Source organism: Podarcis tiliguerta, assembly GCF_965153285.1.
Source record: "Podarcis tiliguerta genome assembly, chromosome: 6".
NCBI lineage: Eukaryota > Metazoa > Chordata > Lepidosauria > Squamata > Lacertidae > Podarcis > Podarcis tiliguerta.
In genome coordinates this window covers 9,736,291-9,758,233 of record NC_139539.1, presented here as the reverse complement: position 1 = coordinate 9,758,233, position 21,943 = coordinate 9,736,291, and the positions used below count along the sequence as shown (strand labels likewise).

The 21,943-nt window shown below is 46.1% G+C and overlaps 1 long non-coding RNA gene across 2 annotated transcripts in view; it reads right to left on the bottom strand.

Annotated features, from left to right (window-relative positions):
• The window catches only part of LOC310680771, a 506,863-nt gene that overhangs the window by 13,043 nt on the left and 471,877 nt on the right, over window positions 1-21,943 (bottom strand). The window contains exons 2-3 of one of the 2 annotated variants that reach the window (XR_014512928.1): window positions 8,794-8,870; window positions 8,358-8,430 (exon numbers count right to left, since the gene is read on the bottom strand). This is a non-coding gene — a long non-coding RNA (uncharacterized lncRNA). Of the gene's footprint in view, window positions 1-8,357; window positions 8,431-8,793; window positions 8,983-21,943 lie in introns of those variants that run through there. The other variant, XR_014512929.1, reaches the window with a different exon arrangement.

The following is a 21,943-nucleotide window of genomic DNA, read 5'->3' as shown; positions in this document are numbered from 1 at the left end:
AAGGATTCTGGATCGGAAGGGCCTTTGACCTGGTCCAGGCAATAAATCTTCTTATTTTGTCATGTTAAGCATCACCTGTGTGGCCGTCCGAAACCACTGAATGTATGAGGCTCATAGATATTTTGTCCAATTGCAGTCAAGGAGAATGCCCACTTTTCTTTACAATGTCTCCACATCTATGGGGAAGCCCGCACAAACTCTACAGTCTCAGAATCACTGATCTAAGCTTGGAAACACATGGGAAAAAGGTGTTTAAATAAAAGATACACGTTACCGTAAGATGAGTAGGCAGGCATGTTGCTTAGACTTGGGTTCCTAAATTGGAGCAGTCAAAGGCTATATTTAGCCTCCAAGAAACTGCCCTAATTTTAAGCATGTGCCGTACACCTGCAGTTCCCCTGGAAAGCAAGAGAATCGAGATTCTCCTGGCATAAGGAAAATAAAATCACAGGGGCTCCATCTGTGCAGGCTAACATGGGAGCAACATTTTAAGGCTGCACCCATGGTTCCTATTGAACTCAGGGGGTTTCCGCCAGTGTTAGTCATACTCAGAGCAGAGCCATGGAAATTAAAGAACATGACTTGTTTAGGTTCCTTAATTGCAATGGTTCTTCTCTGAGTAAAATTTTGTTGAATACAACCCAGAGAGAGAGAGAGGTTTCCGAGTAAACAACTCAGGCAGGATTCAGCTGCAGCATATTATGTTAGCTTCCCACCCAGCAGGGGGAGCTGCAACATAAAGCTGTGCTGCTCTACTTCCTGTGACTTCTAAACTTCCAGGTCCCCCCCTCCGCCCCCAGTGATCTATTCACTGGCAATGTTTTGCAGAGCATCATTAGGTTGCTGCATCCTCTTTCCTTTTTATGTTCATGTTCATGTTAATGTTGGCACAGCAGGGCAGGCATGTTTGAAGTCATACGGTGTGTGTGTGGATTTTAGCTTCAGTAGGCTTAAGGAGGACAATACTGGCATCAGTCCTCCAGGATTTTAAGAACGCATTCCACTGTCCCCTGCCATTTCCCCTTAAGTTCCTGAACTTACTGCAGAATGCAGCACCCAAATGCACAGAGCTCTGCTGCGTTATAAGTATTCCTGCAAATATGGAATGAGAGACTCTTTTCAGTCCAAGGGTTACATTCTGTTCTGGGTAAGACATCAATAACCAGCGGGAAAAGTGAGCAGAACAAAAATTGCATATATTACATTTGTACCACAGGCTAGTTTCCACACACACAGCCCTCTCTACCTTCCATCCAGTTAGCAAAAGGCATTAGCAGAGATCAAGGGCACATTCCAGCCAGGCAAAAGCATTCAAGGATGGTGAGAAGCAGGGCTGGTGTATCCCAGTAGAGAGATGGTGTTGCTGGTGAGGGAGTAGTATGGGAAGATTCCCAAGGGCCAGTTAGAGGGGTTTGGAGGGCCACATTCAAGTCCCAGGCCTGAAGTTTCACACCCCTGGGGGAAATGACAAAATCATTAATAGTGGACCCTGGAATAAGAACACAAGAAGAGTTTGCTGGATCAGGCCAGGATACTGTTCTCACAGTGGCCAACCAGATGCCTGTGGGAAACATGCAAGCATTATCTTAAAAAATGAATAATTAAAAATACACTTCACCCTTCAAAACTGGCAGTGCCCAGTGTCAGGGCTTGGCATTGTGGGGTAGCTGCTCAGAAACTTGGAGCAGATGGAACTAAGCATTGGTCTGTTCTTACAAGAAAGGCTTGGCTAATCCCCACAGATTCTTCCCATTGTCAAGTGTCCCACAGGGCTGGCTCAAGACTTTTTTGGGACCCCTGACCGTTAAGTCCAGTCGCAAACGACTTTGGGGTTGCGGTGCTCATCTCGCTTTACTGGCCGAGGGAGTTGGTGTTTGTCCACAGACAGCTTCTGGGTCATGTGGCCAGCATGACTAAGCTGCTTCTGGCGAACCAGAGAAGTGCACGGAAACGCCGCTTACCTTCCCACCAGAGTGGTATCTATTTATCTACTTGCACTTTGATGTGCTTTCGAACGGCTAGGTGGCAGGAGCAGGGACTGAGCAACGGGAGCTCACCCCATCACAGGGATTCGAACTACTGACCTTCTGATCAGCAAGCCCTTGGCTCTGTGGCCCCTGAAGCAGACCCCAAAATGATGCTTGCCTCACCAACAGAGAAGAAGGGGTGAGGGAAAAGCTATATCATGAACAAGGGGGGAAGAAAGATCAACACTTAGATCTTCCACCCCAGTGAATCCTGCTGCCTGAGTTAGTCCCTTACCTTTATGGTGTGCCATAAAAAGTGTTTTTCTGTGGCTGGGGAAGAAGTATTTTGGTTTCTTCTTCAGCCCATATTTTCGTATCATCACAATATGATTCCGACTAGAGGGCGTGACTTTTGCACGCCAGCCACCAGGTGTATGTATAGAAAGTGTCACACGCAATGAGTTTGCTAATGTTTTCTGTGAAGTCGGCATTGTGTGTTTGGGGCAAACTTCAGCTGGCCCCGTCTTTGACCGCTGGAGGGAGCGAAGGGAAAGAGGAAGCCAAAAGCTTTCCCCAAAAGTAAAACCAAGCCAAACTGAGAAAGGCAAGTTTTAGAAAAAAATGGTTATTTATTGCACTTACTAGTCATTATGCCGCAAAGTGACTTACAAAAAAGGAGTGCAGAAATTAAAATCAACATAAAACGAAAACAGAATAAAAGATGATAACAACAACAACAACAACAACAACAACTTTAAAAAGGCACAACATAATGCATGTTTCTGAGCACCAGCTTTCAGGGACTTTCAGGGTTTATGTCTTCTTGGGAGCCTGAACACATGACAACTTCAAGCTGAGAGGCACAGACAAGCACTTCCTCCATATCCCATACAGGGCCCTCTTCAGACCTTTGTACATTCAGGACAAGGTCTGAAAGGGCTCTTCTCTCTGAAAAGATAGGGTTAAGAAAAATTGGGGGATTCAGGACAGGAAAAAAGGAAGAAGAAGAAGAAGAAGAAGAAGAAGAAGAAGAAGAAGAAGAAGAAGAAGAAGAAGAAGAAGAGGAAGAAGAAGTAGTTTAGATTTGATATTCCACTTTATCACTACCTGAAGGAGTCTCAAAGCGGCTAACATTCTCCTTTCCCTTCCTCCCCCAAACAAACACTCTGTGAGGTGAGTGGGGCTGAAAGACTTCAGAGAAGTGTGACTGGCGCAAGGTCACCCAGCAGCTGCATGTGGAAGAGCGGGGAAGCGAACCCAGTTCACCAGATTATGAGCCCACCACTCTTAACCACTACACCATACTGGCTCTTCTTAACTTATTAACACAGCACATAGTTAAACCATGGAACACACTTCCACAGGAAGCAGTGATGCCTTTCAGGAGGCAGGTAGGTAGTCGTGTTGGTCTGACGCAGTCGAAATATATATATTGTCCAGTAGCACCTTAGAGACCAACTAAGTTTGTTCTTGGTATAAGAATTTCAGAAACAGACTTGAAAGAGAAGTTGCTGAATTACAACTTATCCCTGGACTGAAAACTATGGAGAGACCTAGTCATAATAGAGATATTGGATTCCTGTCTCATTACAGTACCTCACCTGCAGTACTGTGTCCAGTTCTGGGCACCACAGTTCAAGAAGGACACTGACAAACTGGAACGTGTCCAGAGGAGGGCAACCAAAATGGTCAAAGGCCTGGAAACGATGCCTTATGAGGAACGGCTAAGGGAGCTGGGCATGTTTAGCCTGGAGAAGAGGAGGTTAAGGGGTGATATGATAGCCATGTTCAAATATATAAAAGGATGTCACATAGAGGAGGGAGAAAGGTTGTTTTCTGCTGCTCCAGAGAAGCGGACACAGAGCAATGGATCCAAACTACAAGAAAGAAGATTCCACCTAAACATTAGGAAGAACTTCCTGACAGTAAGAGCTGTTTGACAGTGGAATTTGCTGCCAAGGAGTGTGGTGGAGTCTCCTTCTTTGGAGGTCTTTAAGCAGAGGCTTGACAACCATATGTCAGGAGTGCTCTAATGGTGTTTCCTGCTTGGCAGGGGGTTGGACTCGATGGCCCTTGTGGTCTCTTCCAACTCTATGATTCTATGATTCTACATATGCTAATCATTTGCATACTATCCCTTGCTTTTTACTGTAGGACTAATTGCAGTTGTTAACAGTCGTCAACAGGTTTACCATACCCATTGAGTCAATCACCCATCTCCTAAGACCCTCCTGAGAAAAACCCCTCCCCCACCCTTCCACTATATATAAGGGTCTGGTGACTTCTGTTTCAGTGTATCTGAAGAAGTGTGCATGCACATGAAAGCTTATACCCAGAACAAACTTAGTTGGTCTCTAAGGTGCTACTGGACAATTATATATAGCCTTTCAAGAGGATCAGACAGATCCCTGGAGGAGATCCAGTAGGCTTTTCTTATGTCCTTAAACATTCGTCTCAACATGGAAACTATTAATTCCACTGAACATACAATGGTTGGACAGCACAGGGGCCAACTGCTGAACCAGGACTGGAGGTGTGGATGGCTGATTGGCTAAGCTCTCTTAAACAGGGCACGTGAAATACGTTTTGTGGCCATTGCAGTGGGGATCAGGTTTTCCACTATAGCTTTTATGCTTTACGCCTTGCACCAGATTTCTGGGAAAGAACAGCCATTTTTTTGGTGTAGTTTAGTTTGTAAAAAAAAATGTCCTCTTTTTGCATCTCATAAATCCATCTGGGGGGGAGGGAAAAAAACAACAACAGAGTGCAACCAGATGCACCGTTCGAGGGGGACGTTTAACCCAGAAGCAGGAGCAGATTTCCATGCCGAGCGAGGGAAACTGCCTGAACAGAAGTTCCTCCCTTCTTTGCTCACAGCTGCCATTGACACACATATAGCCTGAAGGGGCTATCAGAATACAAAGCTGAAGATGGCTAAAGACATTAAAAATTATATGATGTGAGCACCATCTACGCTCGGCGCATGATCAGAGGGGGAGATGCATTGTGATGCATTGGGCAAAACAGAGTTTCTGCTGACATTACATATTGCAGCTCTCCGGTCAAAGATGTTTTTAACAGGCCATGAAATATACATAGCTTGACAAGCTGCTCATAAGGTGCATATGTATTTACTGAAACATGCACACTGCCTATCTGGATATAGCAAATGTGCCGTCTCTTTTTGGTTTCTGTTTGCTTTTCTCTCCCTCTCTCTCTTTTTAAAAAATTACCAGTAAATATAATGGGCTTCTTCATCTTTCCGGCTGAATTGTGACTCCTTTGGGAGCATTCATCACCAAATGTGATGATAGGACTGATCATATGAGTGATCTTCTCGGCGCAGGGCTTTTTTACATTCCCAGCACTCTGCTGAATATCCCTCTTGTGCCTCTGGACTGGCGGCATTTGCAAGGTCCCTTCATGGGCTCCGTTAGGCTAAATAATAAATATCCCACTTAGAGGAAGGTTGTAAATCTTGCCACAAGGCTGGGACAATTTGCATTTTTCCACTGGGCGACACTGGTGCTTTGTAAGTCTATAATTTACTTGTGGAGGCAGAAAATGGACTCCGTGCTAACCAAATGCTTTAATAAGGCATGTGGTTATTTGTTATGTATCAGATGCGATGAACTCCGGAGTGGGAGAGGTTACGGTAGAAGCCCATTTCCAACAGGATGATTTACAACAGTGATTTCTCCATCTCGGTGCATTATATTGTCATTTGTTCCAGATTAGGGTTCAGCAAAAGTGGCCTCCCCAAATTCTTCATGCTATTTCTGGGTGGTGCATTCAGGAGGGCAGCTGTGAGCAGGGCCATTTCACCAAATCTTCTTGGAGGGTTGTGGAATTATCCAACAGTTCTTCTCAGGAAACTCTCTTCTGAGAAATCAGAAGAGAGTTTCCTGGCTTACGGACCATCAAAGATCCTAAATTAGGGAGCTGGCAGACTGTATGGTGGCTTAAGTTAGCTTGAGTTTAGGAGTGAGACTACTGCTGGCTCAGCTAACCCGAACCTGGTGGGGGTGGGAAACAAGCCTTTAAAACAGAGTTTGACTCACACAACCTATTTGGGCCAGTGCATATTCCACCAGGTTGCCAGACTGAGCTAGGAAAGGTGTCATCCTCCCCTTTCCTCATCACACCAATTTTGAAGCCTGCATCTTGTTTTTATGTTGTGTCATTTGTGTCGTTTGGTTTTGCTTTAGGCTGAGGGTGAGGACCTTTTCTGGTCAGTGGGCCAGAACCTTTTCTCTCCCCCACAAGAAAGCCAGCTTTCACAGGTGGACATCATAGAGATGTCAGGTGATGTTCCCCTTTGACAGCCCAACTGTTGGGACTTTGGCACACAGTGTGAGGCTGCTTGAAAGCCCTTTTGCAAACAGCCCCATGCCATTCTTTAAAGCTCCAGTTTTCAGAGGAGCTGTCTGCAAAAAGGGCTCTCAAACAGCTCACGCTACTCATTGAACCTCCAGTTTTCAGACGTTTAAAGAACAGCATGGAGTTTCTTGCAAAAGGGCTTCCAGGTGCATACAGTCAAACTGAGCAGGATTGAACCCTCAGCTCACCAACTCCTGAGCAGAGAGTACAATCCTGCTGGCTGTGGGGCTTTGCTTCACCAGTATGTTCGTCACTGGGGAACATTTAAATATGTTTAAAATAGGTTTTGTGTTGTTGTTTTCGTTTTTTTAAAAAAGATCAATGCAGAAATGGAAGGGAAGGGAAGTAAGGGTAAAAGTATGCAAAAGTGCCATGGACCAGGAGCTGCCAGCCCTATTCATGGTCAGTCTATGTGCAGTGATGGCAGTCTCTTGTGTCCTAGCACACCACCTCACTGGCCACAGCTGTTTTTACATTGCAAATGGTCTCGCGAAGGGCCTGTCATGTGGTAAAGATCATTATTCACCACTTCCTGGTAGATGTAATTTTTCACATGTCTTCAAGGATATGGTAATAGCAACCTTTCTGAGAACTGCTTCATGCTTCAAGCGGCAATTGTGGTTGCAGCGGAATACTGGTGTAACACCAGTGTTCCTATTAGGAAAAAAAGATAAATGAATGGACATGTTCACACTCTGACAAGCCTCAAATGGACACGGTTTCCCAAGGTGTGATTTCTGGGGAACTAGTGTGTATCGCCTGCATGTCACACAGCACTTCCAGGAAATAATGGTGTAGCGACAGCACATAACTTCAAGGGGTGGGCCTGTAATGTTGTGGTCAAGGACCTGCTTATGTGCAGAAGGTCCCAGGTACAGATCCTCCAAGTGTCCCTATTTTCCAGGGATGTCCCTAATTTAGAGAAGCCGTCCCAGTTTCAGATTTGATCCCAGAATGTCCCACTTTGCCTTAGGATGTCCTTAAGGCATATTGGAGAAATGTTGGAGGGTATGGAGTTATCCAACCCCAGAGCCATCTGAAGGCAATCCTGCATAGGGAAGGGTTTTTTCCCCAATGTTTTATGCTTGATTATGTTTTTGTATATGTTGGAAGGGCGTGGGTGGTGCTGCGGTCTAAACCACTGAGCCCAGGGCTTGCCTATCAAAAGGTTGGCAGTTTGAATCCCCGCAACAGGGTGAGTTCCCGTTGCTCAGTCCCAACCTAGCAGTTCGAAAGCACGTCAAAGTGCAAGTAGATAAATAGGTACCACTCTGGCGGGAAGGTAAACAGGCGTTTCCAAGCGCTGCTCTGGTTTCACCAGAAGCGGCTTAGTCATGCTGGCTACATGACCCGGAAAAAACTATCTGCAGACAAACAAACAAAGCTATTCAGAGTGATGGCAGTGCTGCCTGAATAACCAGGTGCTTCTGACCCCTTTCAAAGCAATCACCGAAAATTACCCCAAAGGGAGGTGCTTTTAGATGCTGCTCAAAAATGCCTGCCTTTTTGACTTAGCCTTGATCTGGATTGCCAGATTAAATTGCGGGTCGGTTTTCTTATATTTTAGTTTTTAGCCTGCTGCTTTCATCTGCCCTTAAAAAGAAATGCCCTGCATTTTTTAAACAGTTAATTGAAATGTTTTATTCATGCTGATTATACAAATTTTGTGAGCTGCCGTGGAAACATATATATTACACACACCACAACTGAATTAAGTGTCCCTGACCTTGTAAGGAATTATTGATCCCTTCCTTCAACTAAGCCAGCGATGGTCTGGGAATTGAATGTGGGCCACCAGCATCTCTCTCTGGACCTTGAGACTCAGGCCACACACCCTACCCAGACACACCATCTTTACAGGTCTTTGCCTGCATGGAATTTGTCTTTGATCTCTGAGAATGGCTTCTGCTTGCCTTGCTGGAGGATAGAGATGTGTGTGAGAGTGGGTATGAGCTTACCGTACAAAGGTAAAAATACAGAGAATCATAGAATTGTAGAGTTGGAAGTTACCTCCAAGGGTCAATCTAGTCCAACCCTCAGCAATTCAGGAATCTCGACTGAAGCATCCATGGTGGACAGCCATCTAACCTTATAAGCCTTATAAAAGGTAAAGGTAAAGGTACCCCTGTCCGTACGGGCCAGTCTTGCCAGACTCTAGGGTTGTGTCCGAGGACACTTCCGGGTCACGTGGCCAGCATGCCAAGCTGCATCTGGCGAGCCAGCGCAGCACACGGAACGCCGTTTACCTTCCCGCTGGTAAGCGGTCCCTATTTATCTACTTGCACCCCGGGGTGCTTTCGAACTGCTAGGTTGGCAGGCGCTGGGACCGAACGACGGGAGCGCACCCTGCCGCGGGGATTCGAACCGCCGACCATGCGATCGGCAAGTCCTAGGCGCTGAGGTTTTACCCACAGCGCCACCCGCGTCCCATAAAAACCTTATAAACCTTATGCTTATAAACCTCCAAGGAAGGAGACTCCACAACCTCCCAAGGGAGACCATTCCACTGTCGAACAGCTTTTACTGTCAGAAAGTTCTTCCTGATGTTTAGTCAGAATCTCTTTTCTTGTAACTTGAATCCGTTGGTATGAGTCCTACCCTCTAAAGCAGAAGAAAACAAGCGTATTCACGCTTCCATGTGACAGCCTTGAGATATTTGAAGATACCTATCATCTCTCCTCTTTCCCAGGCTCCCTCAGCCGTTCCTCATAAGACCCGTAATCATGTTGGTTGCCCTTCTCTGTACATCTAGTTGAACCCCCTGCAATGCAGGAATCTAACTTAAAGCATCCATTACAATGGCCATCCAACCTCTGCTTAAAAACCTCCAAGGAAGGAGAGTCCACAACCTTCCAAGGGAAATCATTCCACATACTAATTGCTCCACCCATTTTGCCTCTGGCCCAACCCACCATTGGCATGTGACCCCTGAAGGTTGCTCAGAATGAAATGTGGTCCTTAAGATGAAAGAGGTTCCCTGCCCCTGATCTAAATTCAACCTCTCATTCACAACTGAACATGTAAAGCAAATCCTAAACTGAAATGTTTTTCCAGGTTGGTAGTATCTAAAATTCTTCTGGTTTACCAGAATAAGGACTCAAATGCAGACAGGTAGCCCTGATCACAGTATTCTCTAGTGGGTCACCTCTTCTGTCAACTGACCGTGGTTGGCTTGATTTACTGACATTGCCCCAAGCAACATTGGGCAGCTCAGTCTAGGCACCTTCTTAATTTCCTACAATTCTCCAGAGTACGGCTGGGGGATATATAAATATATTGACCAAAACCAGTTTGAAGTCCATCTCGTAATACTGGTTTCATAATTTTTGACCTGGCAATATATCGCGAATCATGATGTGTGTTAGGGCTGGGCGATATATGATCCAAAACCGGTTTGGAGTCCATCTTGTGATATCGGGTTCGTAATTTTTGACTTGGCTTGTGAATCATGATATGTGTGTGATGCAAAAATCACAATGTGGGAAAACCCATGAGAAGCCAGCTAATGCCCCACCTTCATTTCAGATATTGGTACAGTATATCACAGAGTTTCATGATGTTGAAAACTAGATATTCCCCAGCCCTACCTCAGAGTAATGAGGCTCAGGCACATTGACAGAAATTTTAAAAAAGGCTAGCTAGCTAGGTCGAACAGTCTCATTCTGCTCAGAAAGCTGGGCCAGGAAAAAACAATATTTTTAGCAGATGCCATGTGGCTACACTAATCCTGCCAGAGTGCAAAGTGCCAAATTTGAAAAATTTCTTAAAACGATGGGATAGCTAAGACCCGCACTTAATTGCCAACTGATGCTTCCTTGAAACAAATGTGCTTGGTTCAGTTGAGTGTGCTGGTGTTGCACTTGTTCTGCCAGCAAACAAAAAAAAACCCAACGACATCATTGAGAGTTCAGTTTGCATCAGACCCAATCGCTCATAAGTATGGCTGAATTTCTCCTATCGATTACCATGCAGTCCTGTTGCGGAATGTGCCCAGTGTCCGGGACTCTGCTCAGGAGTCACCTTGCCAGATATTCCATTTAATGTGCACAGCTGACATCTTGTCATAAAGCATTGCGCGGTTGCATTAGCAAGCAGCTGGTGCTCAGGAATGGACTCGAAGAAATGCTGAAGACCTGAGCCGTCCATTGACTTCATTCGGCCATCAGGATGTTCTCAGCATTATTAATTTTCCGGGACGCGAGGCTGAATTCCAAATTCCTTTGCAGCAATTGGGATTACGGCACTGTCTACATATTAAATAGAATGGCCTGGTTGTGACCACTTCCTTTCCTTGTTCCCATGCTGCTCTAAAGCAGGGTGGCTAACACTTATCAGTTCGACAGTAGTATTCATAATTGGACACAAGCCAGACATCGGTGAGACCACCCCACACACTCTCATGTGCTCTCCCCCATGCACACACATACAGGCAAGCCACTCCTACTTAATTAACCCATGCATATCATCACAGTCCTTTATAGCTGCCCCAATACCATCATACGGGGTGTATGGGGTGTTAGGGGAGGGGTAGTACCTCTGGTGGGGGACACATCATGCTCCTTCTGGGGTAGTTTGTCCACCTTTGGTCCCCACCTTACACTCAGCTCTCACCTGTGGCTCCTAGAAGCTGTCAGCATGCAGCAGTGGTCACATGGCAGGAACAGCTTCAACTGGCTGGCTAAACCAGGTGAGGATAGCTAATGGGTCTCAAACCCTCAGTGAGTCGGGGACTTCTCCTGCATGTGAAGACAGGCTCCAGCAGATTCAGAGGATGAGACCAATAGTGGGTCCAACGGCAAGAAGGCCATTTCTGCATGTACTGTAGACAGTGGCGTAGTGTGGGGGGTGCAGGGGGGGCCGGCCGCACCGGGCGCAACATCTGGGGGGGGGCGCTCGCACTCGCAGCTCTCTGCCCCTACTAAAATCCACAGGTTAGGGGGCGCAAATTACTTGCCTTGCCCCGGGTGCTGACAACCCATGCTACGCCACTGACTGTAGAGGGAAATGAGGAGCAGGCGGAGCTCAACTACATGGGAAGGTAGCCCATCTAGGAGAAGGAAAACTCTGATCCTAAGTCTCTGCTGCCTTGTGGGATATCTCTGGGAGAACAAATGGCTAAGGAGTAAACCCTACACAAATCCAGAGTGGAGTCCCTAAGACGGTTGGATGGCGCCTTGTATTCCTCCTTTGGGCAACTCCTGCAGCCAAGCTGGTTCAAACATATTGCTGTGCTTTCCTTTGGACCCCATCAGTGAGGCTGAGAGGGGGGTCTTGTCATCTGGGCAGCCAAGGACCTCTGTACACACTGCCTCCCCAGGGAGGTCATTTGGTTCTGCTAACACAGTGGTTTGAATTCACTCCTGAAGGCCACTCCATTGTCTCCCAAGATAGATAGATGCCAACAACCATCAAGAAGACAAGTGATGATGCATAATATAAAGACCATCTGGTGGGACACACAAGGTCCTTTCCTACTGAGAAAACTCTCACACTGTTGCAGCCCTGCCCAGGACGGCACATTTGTGGAGGGTTTCCGTTTTTCCTTATTGCCACGTATTAGGTGGCTTTCTACATAATACAAGCAAGAAGCACAAAACAAAACAAATCGTAAAGGCAATCCAATCCTATGTCATCCATATTTTATTCCAGACAAGCTGAAACAAATTCTCACAGAATGCATTGTGACTGGGATTAGCAGAGAGGTCAAAGCCATTTCATACATTGTGTACAGGCAAATCCAGCTTTGCCAAGAGGCAGATGTTCAATAGGTACTAAGTCGTTCACCTGGTATATTCTGTGGTTTATACCCAGCAGCCTTGTCAGCTGCAGCTGAGTTCCAGATCACGGCTATTGAGAGCAGGCCTCACGCTGACGATATTTAATCATGACGAAATTGAGTCAGTCGCCGAATAACGATGATCCATCTCTTAAATGGAAAACTGACATGATTTTCCATCAGATAGCCACTAATAAAGAATACTTCATCTGCTAATTCAGTCTTTGGTTGCAAAGTGCCCCTTATGGTGTATAAAAATATTGAATCGATAGCAAAATGGTATGTAAAAACGAGGGCGAGCTATTGAAAATGCAAGGGCGGGGCGGGAAAGACAGCTTCAGATGTCTCTTCTACTGGAGTCAGATTTCTGCTTTCAAAAAGCCGAACTCAATAGCTGAGCCATTGGGGGAGGGGAGAGAATGCAGGTGTCACACATTCCTGAGAGGGGAAGAATGCATTATGTGTCACCGGGATGAAGGTATCGCTTTTTTCATCAAGCCTCCTGCCACTCTTTCTGTTTCCAGAAGCCAGCAATCATTTCCCCCCAATGGTGCAGGTTAAAAAAGAAAAAACAGGAGGAAATGAGAAATATAGATACCTCCTGGTGGGTTGCCAATACCTGAGACATAGTCAGGCAGAAATCCAGGGTGCTCAAGAGATGCAAGCACAATATGTTCTGCTGCAATCGCAGCCACTCCCAAGTGCCTCCTCAGCACCCTGATCTTCTCCCACCTCCTCACCTTCTCACTCCCTGTCATTTGTCACTGTATCATCTTAAGAAGACCCCTGCTGGATCAGCTCAGAGGCCCATCTAGTCCAATGTCCTCTTCTCACTGTTGCCAACCAGTTGCCTATGGGAAGCCTGTAAGCAACATCGCTCTCCCTCTCTTGTGGTTTCCAGCAACTGAAAATCAAAAGCACATTGTCTCTGATGGTGGAGGTAGAACTTAGCCATCAAGGTTGGTAACTGCTGATGGCCTCCGTAGATTTATCTAGTCCATAGATTTGTCCATCCTCCATAGGATTTGTCTAATCCACTATTAAAGCCATCCAAGTTGCTGGCCATCATTGCGTCTTTGGGTTGCATATTCCATGATTTCACTATGCGCTGTGTGAAGAAGTTCATTCTCTTGTCTGCCCTGAATCTTCCAACAGCTTCATTGGTTGTACCAATAGCAGTATTATGAGAGAGGGAGAAAAAGATTTATCTGATCATTTTCTCCATGCTAGCTGGAGCTTATGGGAGTTGTTGTCCAAAGCGGTTAGAGACAACTTGCTGGGGTAAATTGCTTTAGATTAGGGCAGAACCAACCATTATGGGGTGTGGGTGTGCGGGTGTGGCGTTCCTGCACTCTTGGTCCCCAAAATGTCCTACTCAACTTGTCCTAAGTCTTCCTGACATTTCCACACCCCTGCCAGCAGCTTCCAGTGATACGGTAGTCAGTGTGGTGGTTGGATTGTTGGACTAGGACTTGGGCAACCAGGATTCAAAACCCCACAAAACCTTGAAGCTCACAGGGTTGTTGTGAGGATAAAATGAAGAGGAGCAAAATGATGTGCCCCACCTTCAGCTTCTTGGAGGAAAGGTGAGATATAAATGTAATAAGAAGAAGAATGAGCAGGGGTTGAAAAGCATGTGTTGTAGTGCTATCATGTTGTAGGGTAGACTCATCTGGATATGGTGGAAAGAGAAGCTTGACGCAAGGATTATTATTTTTCTTGCAACCCCCCTTTTGTTCTTTTTGCAGTGGCTGTTTTGACACCTGTCATTCCAGCCCAGGACTGACGGCTGGCCACTTCAAAGATGTGTTTCTATGGCTATATTCCGACCGCTTCCCTAAAAACACTTTGGTAACATGAAAAGAAGCAGGCAGCAGAGTACTAAGCAGCCAGCAGATATATTATTTCAATAAGGAGGATGGAAAACTAGTATTAGGTGATAGACGATACAATTTTGGTATGCTTTGTTCAGCCGGCTTTTTATTTTCTAATGTTTTGACTCATTGATTTGATGCCTCTCCATTATGCACACGCTTCTGCAGATGTTTCCAGCAATGATTATGCTTTGCACTGATCGAGTGAATAAAACCACTGCAGAAACTGCCATTAGAGATCACAGGATCATTTGCAAATCATTGTCTTTCAAATTGAAGGAATTCTACTGAGAGACTTGCCAATTTCCCCCTCATTTTACTGGGGGAAGCACTGCCACAATTCTTCTATTCCTGGATCACCATTATTATTCTTTAACTGGAACAACTTTTCAAAGTGTGGGATTTGTACTTGACGCTGGAACATAGGAATCTCTCTTATACGGAGTAAAGCCATGGGTTCATTTGGCTCAGTGTTGCCTACAGTGAGTAGCAGAAACTCTCCAAGGTCTCAGCAATGGGTCATTCCCAGCCCTACTGGAGTTGCGTGGCGAGTTCCCGCCCCCCACCAGGATAAATAAAGACACGAGACACTATAATTTAAGGTTAAATGGGCGAATTAGGCCACAACTTTATTGAATTCAGGAATGAGAGGCATTGGCTTAGGCATTGGTCCTATCAACTATCCGGCTCCAGCCCATTTGCTGGAGACACGGGAAGGGTTAACACCATAGAGGGGGAGTCTCCTGCTGAGGCACGTCAACTAGGAGCTCCCCCAGGTCACCGCTCTGGGGCGTGCCTTTGGCCCACACCTCCATAGGCTTTGGACAGGGCCCCGGAGTCCTTTATCGGACCACCCTTCATTTACTGGGGGGAGGTGATGGCGTTCCTCCCCCCCCCCATCCTCTTAACCCCTTCTTACCAATGGCTAAGCCTACAGTGAGTAGCAGAAACTCTCCAAGGTCTCAGCAATGGGTCATTCCCAGCCCTACTGGAGATGTGGGGCGTTGAACCTGGGACCTTCTACATGGAAAGCAAATGCTATACCACTGAGCTATGGATCTTCTTCAGTACATTTCCAGTGGCAATCTTATCTCAAATCCAATGCTATCATTAGAGCAACTCCATATTCATGGAATAAACCCCATCCCAACACATATGTGGAGCCATTTCTCTAGAATGGAAATCTTCAGCTAATTACCTTCTGTGAATTCTGACCAGATATTCTCTGAAGGTGTGAATATTTGCCCAGTATTGGGTGGAAATTCAATATTCAGCACCAGCAATTGACATCCAGTTATTTCCATCTTTGATGACACTGGATATGCGGCAACAAGCATTTGGTGGCATGTGAGCACACAGAACAGCAAGTAATTGGTGTTTGGTGATATCTGACAATTGGCATGCAGTAGCGTTTAATAATTTTTGTACTAACTGCATTCATTTGTGTAACTCATTGAATACATCCCATTGAATAGTTAGAAACCATGCAAATCATACAACCATAGAATTGTAGAGTTGGAGGAGGGTCATCTGGTCTAACCCCCAGCTGTGCAACTAGATCATACATGACAGATAGCCATCCAACCTCTGCTTAAAAACCTCCAGTGAAGGAAAGTCCACCACCTCTCATGGGAATCTGTTCCACTCTTGAGCAGTTCTTATCATCAGAAAGTTCTTCCCGATATTTAGTTGGAATCTCCTTTCTTGTAACTTGAATCCATTGGTTCAGGTCCTACCTTGCAGAGCAGGAGAAAACAAGTTGGCTCCATTTTCCATGTGACAGCCCTTGAGATATTTGAACATGGCTAGCATATCTCCTCTCAGTCTCCTCTTTTCCAGGCTCAACAGTTCCAGATAAGGCTTGGTTTTCAGACCCTTCATAATCTTGATCTCCCTCCTCTGTACACATTCCAGCTTGTTAAATTTAACCTTCTTAAATTGTGGTGCCCAGAACTGGACACAGTAATCCAGGTGTGGTCTGACCAAGGCAAAACAGAGTGGTACTATGATTTCTCTAGATCTGGATACTATACTTTTGTTGATCAAGCCTAGAATAGTTTTCGTTGCTGCTGCTTCACGCTGTTGACTCATGTTAAGCTTGTAGTCTGCTAAGATGCCTAGATCCTTTTCACATGTACTTCTGGCAATCTAGGTGTCACCCATTTTATATTTGTGAAGCTGGTTTTTTCCTGCCTTAAGTGTAGAACCTTACATTTGTCTCTATTGAATTTTTGCTAGTTATGGCCCAGTTCTCCAATCTGTTATAAAGCCATCTTGAACCTTGATTCTGTCTTTTGTGGCTGTTGATCTTCATGTTAGGATATTTCTGTTCCACCTTAAAAGGGAGCAGGATGTTTGTGTCACAGCCTGCGCATTTCCTGTCTCACAGGATGTTTCTGTTGTGTCTTTGCTTTCGTTTCTCTCTCTCTCTCTGCCGGAAACTCTCAAGCAGGCAGTCATGTTTTTCTTTGTTCTGATCAACGCAGAAATAAACTTGTAAATAATGCTCTCCTGAGTGCATCTTTCGCTGTGCTTTATCTGTTGGTAAGAGCGTGCATCGGCTCTAGAATGTGGGAAGCTATTTCTAGAGCTCGTGTCGCTAATTGCTGATACTGCGTGCCTGCGGGAGATCAATGGACGTCCGGAAACGACGTGGAGGTCAAGATGGACTTTGCCTCCCTGGCAGTATCCCAACACTTCAAACTGTGATGGCCAAGTTGCATTAGAAATTTCAGATACGAAGTTTGTGGGTAAACTTAAGATTTCCTTTCAGCTCAACACCTCTCGTTCATCTTGCAAATCTTTCCTTGACTCCCAATCCTTACCCCCCAACTAACATGAAGTCTTAGTACAAGGAAATTGATTTGCTCAGATACTTCCATCCTGGCCTTGTCTATCCCCCTCAAACCATCCACCAAGTCAAGCAAATTCTATTAATGGGAGGTAGAATCAGGAAGTGGCAAGCGGGTAACAGCATATGGCTAGAGACAGGGAGAGGAGATAGAATCTCTGCTGTTTGCTTTCATGATGAATTGCACAGCAATGTTATATTGCGGCCATGTGCAACATTAGCCTGTTTCCTGTTGAAAAGCACCCTCAGGAGGGATCACTTTGCAATCGAGGGGGGGGAGGGGGGAACACTCGGGTGCTTAACCCTTCTGCTGCCGGCTGCTTTTCCCTCCCTTCAGCTGCATCTTATCCCATCAGTGTTCCGGAACTGAGTATGCCCACAACCCTGCAGAAGGGAGGGGAAATGGTCAAGGAGAAGTTTCTGGTAAAAACCAGCTGGAAGGATAAGGTTTGGGCCATTTTCCCAGTGTAGGAAATTGTCCATGAGTGAAATGAACCCCGAGTTCCCCTAAAATGAAATGAGGACTTTTGTGAACTTCTTTCTCAAGATGGTGTGTGTGTGTGTGTGTGTGTGTGTGTGTGTGTGTGCATACACACCTACCCACCCACCCCATAGTACAGTAAATCAAAAGTGAGGCTCGCTTCCTTCCATTTGGAAAGACACAAGCAAATTATCATGTCCTCCTGTGCTTAGAATGAGCAAAAATACATCTTGGCATGTCGAATTTCACTGCAGCCTCAGCAGTCCGTTCCTTCTGACTATCAACTCCTGAAATCTACGAAAGCAAACGCAGCCTTATTCCTTGTATTCTCTTTACAGATGCTCCCTCTGGTCTTATGTATCAAGCAGAGGTCTCATTAGTTAGCTTCTGAATCCACCACGGCACTCCTCTCATTTATCACCTTGTTTGTTGGGCTCATTTAGAGAGGAGCCATTGCTGAGTGGTAAAGCACAGTGAGACTTGGCTCCCAGCCTATGGGTGGTTGGGGAGGTGGGATATTCGCAAATATGAACACTGGGCCAGAGTCAGCAAAGCACACCATCAGTTGTGATTCCTGTCAGGACAGGGGCATAGTGTGCGGAGGGCCAGGGGGCCTGTAGTGCATTATTTTGAGGGGGCGCAAACTAGGTGCCCCCAATGAAGGGATCCCCATCCTGCCTGCCACTGGAAGTCTCTGGGCCCCAGAGCCTGGCTTGTCCTTGCCGCCATACCCCTAGCCCCCTTGTTGAATGACTGCCTGGCCAGCACTGGGGGGGGGGGTGCGCTTGCCGAGGACTGCATCAGTCGGCCAGGCTCCCCCCTGCACAGGTGGCTGGGCAGGTGGCACAGTGTGATCCATGCCCCGTACCTACTTGGCAGTCGTGGCAGCAAGGGTTCGGCTGGCATGGAAGATGTTGTTCACCCTCTTCATTCAGCCCTTGGTCCCACCTATTGTGGGTTAAACCACAGAGCCTAGGACTTGCCGATCAGAAGGTCGGCGGTTCGAATCCCCATGACGGGGTGAGCTCCCATTGCTTGGTCCCTGCTCCTGCCAACCTAGCAGTTCGAAAGCACGTCAAAGTGCAAGTAGATAAATAGGTATTGCTCTGGTGGGAAGGTAAACGGCGTTTCCATGCACTGCTCTGTTTCGCCAGAAGTGGCTTAGTCATGCTGACCACATAACCTGGAAGCTGTACACCGGTTCCCTCGGCCAATAAAGCGAGATGAGCGCCACAACCCCAGAGTCGGTCTCGACTGGACCTAATGGTCAAGGGTCCCTTTACCTTTACCTTTACGCCCTGGGTGCCAATAAAGGATGCAACACCACTGTGTCCCTGGACCAAGGGCAGAACTCCAAAGGTGGCTACAGACAGAACTGTACTTGTTCAGAACCATGAGGCCCATGTTGGGAGTGTTGTGGGTATCAAGGAGTTAAACACACTGTGCTAATTGGGAATGTCGACTCAGCAGCACGTGATGACTAAGCATCACGAGACATGGGGCATTGCCTACCTGATCCATTGCCAGCTGGTATAGAGAGGCATGCTTGACTTCCCGCTTCAGCTAGTAGGAGTGGGAAGAGGTGACGGCTTCTCCCCGAATGTAATTCCACCTGTATGCTATGTATCCTGAATGTAACAAGACTGCTTTGATTGCAACTGAATAAAGCCTTACCAAAAACCCAGCTTGACTCTTGAATGCTTCCTGTGGGGCTCTCGTACATCGCAACAGTCCAAAGAGGGGTTGGAATAGGATGGTTGCAGAAGGACAGGTGAGGTTACTGGCAAACTAAAGCTAGATAGGAAGATAGGGTGAGATACCTGGGGAAAGGTGTGGGCCTCCAGAGTCAGTCTACCATGGGGACATAAGAGTCGTGAGTCAGACCATTGGTATATCCAGTTTAGTACTATCTACACTGCCTGCCAGTGACTTTTTGGGCTTTCAGGTAAGGGGTGCCCTAATTGAAGATGCCAGGGCTTGAACCTGGACTAGGTTGGCCAGTGGTCTGAGCCATCAGGCTGTTATGTTTCTACAAGCTCAAGCCCCTGATAGAAACCCTGTAGAGAGAACAAATCTGTTCGATGCGCAGTATAAGGCAGTTGATATTATATATATATATATATATATATATATATATATATATATATACACCCTGCATGGATCACTGCCTTGCCGTGGCGAAGGGGCTTGAATAACTCAGAGAAGCTATGAACTATGCCGTGCAAGGCCACCCAAGATGGACAGGTCATAGTGGAGAGTTTTGACCAAACGTGATCCACGGAAACGGCAAGCCACTCCAGTATCCCTGCCAAGAAAACTCCATGGACAAAGGCAACAGGCATATAAAAGTTAGGCTCCAATACTTTGGCCACCTCATGAGAAGAGGACTCCCTGGAAAAGACCCTGATGTTGAGAAAGATGGAGGGCACAAGGAGAAGGGGACGACAGAGGACGAGATGGCTGGAGAGTGTTCTCGAAGCTACCAACATGAGTTTGACCAAACTGCGGGAGGCAGTGGAAGACAGGAGTGCCTGGCGTGCTCTGGTCCATGGGGTCACGAAGAGTCGGACACGACTAAACGACTAAACAACAACAATATATATATGAATACAGAAATAAACACATAGGTGAGAGAAGATAGCCTTGCACTTATTTCTCCTCCCCCTTTTTGATAGACTGCAGGGTATCATGCAATTTCCTGCCAACTACTAAATCAATTCAAGCTTGTTGCCCTGGTTGGGTGTTTTTTAAAACCATCACTCAGAAGACATCCAATAAGAGCCCGGTCTCGTTCTCAGCCATACTGTCTAACCAGTGTTAATACACACAGATAGATTGCCTTTGCATTTTTAAATATGCCCGTCTATTGTTAATCCATCAACACAATGCTGTTTCTGAACAGGTAATTAAAGTGTTTCATTGTTGATCAACAACAGGGCCAAAAAAAAAAAAAAGAGATTAGCAATATCCCTGCGAGCGTTCTGATTGTCACTGCAATTTAGAGAAATTAAGACAGCTCTGCTACTTTAAATTATACATAAGAGCGCAATTGTAATGTGCCTTAGACAACTCTGTTTACTCAGGGTAACAAATGTGATGCATGTACATTGAAGTGTGTTTCCTTGGGCCATACATCACGGGCGCTAGGTGCTGTTTCTGTTGACATCTGAATCCCAATATCAGTCTGCTGAATATTCTTGCGCAGGTCCTACAAGCATAAAATCATAGAATCTTAGAATTGGAAGGGGCCCAAGGCTCATCTAATCCAACCCCCCACATGTAGGAATCTCAGCTAAAGCATCCATGACAGATGGCCATCCAACCTCTACTTAAAAACCTCCACGGAAGGAGAGTCCACCATGGGAGTCTGTTCCACTGCCCGATAGCTCTTACTGTCAGAAAGTTTTTCCAAAATGTTGGTCGGAATCCCTGTTTTTGTAACTTGAAGCCACTCCCTTGAGTCCTACCCTCAAGAGCAGGAGAAAACAAGCTTGCTCCCTCTTCAGTGTGCCAGCCCTTAAGATATTTGAAGATGGCTACCTTATTTCCCCTCAGCCTCCTCTTTTCCAGGCTAAACATACCCAACTCCTTCAAGCGTTCCTCATCTGGCTTGGTTTCCAGATACTTGATCATCTTGGTTGCCCTCCTCTGCACACGTTCCAGCTTGTCAACATCCTTCTTAAATTGTGGCCTCCAGATTTGAACACAGTATTCCAGGTGTGGTCTGGCCAAATCAAGACTATGAGCCTGGTCCACATCATAAAACATACATCCCATTCCTGCTATTTGTACCCTAGGGGTATAGCAAGTCTGAGTCCTTCTTCAACTCTACCCTGTGTGTTTTGATGACAAATAGCCCCCAAATGGCCAAAAATATTCCCAATACACCTTCTGAATTTGACAATCAGCATTGAAGACTTTGAGAAATAGTCAATGTAACATCACAACACCCTGGGAGGCAGAGAAGGTAGTATGACCACCCAGCGGATTGCATACCCCACTCCTGAATGGAGTCTGGAATAGGGATAACTTTACACTAGCTTCATGTAACCTAGTGTAAATTCTGCTGGCTTAGGATTGCTCTGCCTGGTGGCATTCCACCAGCCCAATTATGTCGGTCTGTGGGGGTGGCCACTTATCAGAGAGAATCATAGAGATGGAAGAGACCACAAGGGTCATCGAGTCCAACCCCCTGCCAAGCACGAAACACCATCAGAGCACTCCTGACATATGGTTGTCAAGCCTCTGCTTAAAGACCTCCAAAGAAGGAGACTCCACCACACTCCTTGGCAGCAAATTCCACTGTCGAACAGCTCTTACTGTCAGGAAGTTCTTCCTAATGTTTAGGTGGAATCTTCTTTCTTGTAGTTTGGATCCATTGCTCCGTGTCCGCTTCTCTGGAGCAGCAGAAAACAACCTTTCTCCCTCCTCTATGTGACATCCTTTTATATATTTGAACATGGCTATCACTTATGCATCCCTCAAGTCACTTCCTCAAGTCTTTCGGTCCCAAGTAATTTAGGACTTCATAGGTTAACTTCATCACCTTGAATTGGACTCAGTAACACATATTCAACCAGTGCAGATCCTTCAGAACCAGTGTGATGCGATTCT